Source organism: Phascolarctos cinereus, unplaced genomic scaffold (assembly GCF_003287225.1).
Source record: "Phascolarctos cinereus isolate Bilbo 61053 unplaced genomic scaffold, phaCin_HiC Scaffold_726;HRSCAF=1367, whole genome shotgun sequence".
NCBI lineage: Eukaryota > Metazoa > Chordata > Mammalia > Diprotodontia > Phascolarctidae > Phascolarctos > Phascolarctos cinereus.
Window position 1 is genome coordinate 387,894,389 of NW_027556098.1, and position 2,545 is coordinate 387,896,933.

Genomic DNA, 2,545 nt, shown 5'->3' on the forward strand with positions numbered 1-2,545 from the left:
GACCTTAGAGGTCATCTAACCCAACCCTCTCATTTTACCGATGAGGTCACTGTCAGTATCTTTCAATGCCTTTTCATAATTCCCAGAACTGAGCATGCTATTGCAGATCTGAAATGACCAGGGCAGATCACAGTGGGAATATCGCTTCACTTGTCCTGGAGATGATGCCTCTTTGAACACAGTCCGAGGTCACATTTGCTATTTAGATGACCAGATCACAATGTGGACGTATGTTGAATTTGGAGTACATTAAAGCTTTCAGATCTTTTCCAAATCAATCAATAAACATTTGTTAAGTGCATACTAAGTGCCAGGAACTGTGTTGAGTTCTGGGGATACAAAAAAGAGGCAAAAAACAGTCCCCGTCCTGAAGGAGCTCACGATTCAAAGGGTAAATAGGAAATAATTAATAGAGGAAAGACACTAGGATTAAGAGGAGTTGAGAAAGTCTTCCTGTAAAAGATGAGATTTTAGTGGGGACTTAAAGGAATGAGTAGATATCTTACTCTGCCTTCTGTATCTGTGCTAACGAAGTTGATTTTTGGACCCCACATGTGAGACTTTACATTTAGCCCTAGTAAATCTCCTCTTCTCAGATTCAGCCCGACATTGTACCCTTCCCGGATCATTTTTCAATCCTCAATCTCTTCTCCACTGGGTTAACCGCTCATCTGGGACATCAGTTACCCCAGCGGAAATGGCGAGTCTGGGTTTTTTTGCATGACTCACAATGTTGGGTGGAGGAATGACTGTATGGCGTCTGCCTATGTCTTCCCTGTGTCATTCTCTGTGTTTTGGCCATTGTTTTAGGCTACATTTCTTTCACCACTTCCTTCTTTGACCCTATTGAAAAACTGACATGACCGAATGTGAAGGTCCAATAACATCTGCTAGTCGCAAAGGAAATCCAGGTGCCTGCCAGTATATTGTTCCATGGAGTCAGTCAAGGCAATGGCTCCAGTTCAAAGTTCAAAAGCATCACTGTGGCTTTTGAAGCTGGGACTAATCACTGGACAGGCTGCAGGGAAGGAGTTGATCTCACACAGACATCGCTCAGGTGGGGTCAACAGATAAATGGACTCATACTATTTTCAGAAAGCCAGGTCAGTCAAAAGGATGAGTGGAGAAAATTTCCTCTCCAAAGGATGGGAAATTTCTTTTCCACCTATCCAGAGAAAAGTTGAATTGAATTTGGCACAGCTGGTCATTCTTTTTCATTTCAAAGATGTGTTGGGTATGAAATCTTGCCCTTTTGATATAATTCTCCCTTCATTTTCCCTGACAAATCTTTTTGAATCACAGAATTTCAAAGTGAGGAGCTCAGGATCCATCTAGTCCCATTTGTACCAGAGCAAAAATCCCCTCTAGAATATCCCTGACCCAGGTGGCCATCCAGCCTTTGTTGGAAGATCTCAAATGAAGGGGAACCACTAGCTGCCAAGGCATCTCCGTCCGTTTGTGGGCAGCTCTAATTATTAGTGAGCTGTTGTTGTTGTTTAATTACATCCAACCTAAACCTGCTTCTCTGCAATTCCTACCCTTTGAGCCTTGTTCTACCCTTTGGAACCAAACAAGATTAGTCTAATCCCTCCGTCCCTTAGGAAACAACATAGGTTTCTCTAAGGAAGCAATTTTCTCATATTTAAAATTCCATTGCACATTAAGTAAAACCTTTTTAGCCCTCTGATTGAGCCACATCTCTGTATTTTAAGAATGTTGGCTTCAAATCTCACTAGATTGCATTTTTATTAGAAATTAACTTTTCTTTTTCTGAGAAATCAACCCATTTGAGAAGCAGCCTGGCATAGTGGCTAGTGTATTGGACTTAGCATTGAAGACCTTGGTTCAAATGTCCCCCCTGACAATTACTAGCTATTTGGCAGCTGAGGATTTGGGTTCAAATCTTGGCTCTGATACTTACTATACATGGGACCCTGGACAAATCACTTAACCAGTCTAGGCCTTGGTTTCCTCATCTGCAGAATGAGTATATTGGACTACATTTTCCCTAAAGCCCCTTTCAGCTCTAAATCTATCAGTCTTCTCCCTTCTGAGTTGGGTATTGACCCTGCAGTTATAACAACCATAAGGTGGACAATAGCAACGATGATTTGTGGTTACTATTGGGAAAATCTCTTCTCCCTTCTCCCCACACATCCTGCCCACCAGATCCTCCTTGGCTGAGGGGTGCTTGACACAATCCAATGGCTCTATATTCTGGGTCAGTGATTGGTGACTCAGCCCACTCCACCCACTTTTTATTTAAGTTGGGACAGAATGAGTTTATAGGATGAGTAGACATGAATGGGTTATAACACATGTAGCAGATTTCATTATATTATCTTCCCCCCACCTACACCCTAAGCGACACTTCTTCTAAACTTTTACTGTTATGACCATCCCCATCCTTCCAGTCACCCTGGTCCATAGTTTGATGTCATCCTTGATTTCTCATTTTCTACGATCCCACATATCCTCTCAAATGCCAAATCTTGTCATTTCTATGTCCAGACCTCTTGTATCTGTCCCCTTCTCAGTATTGACA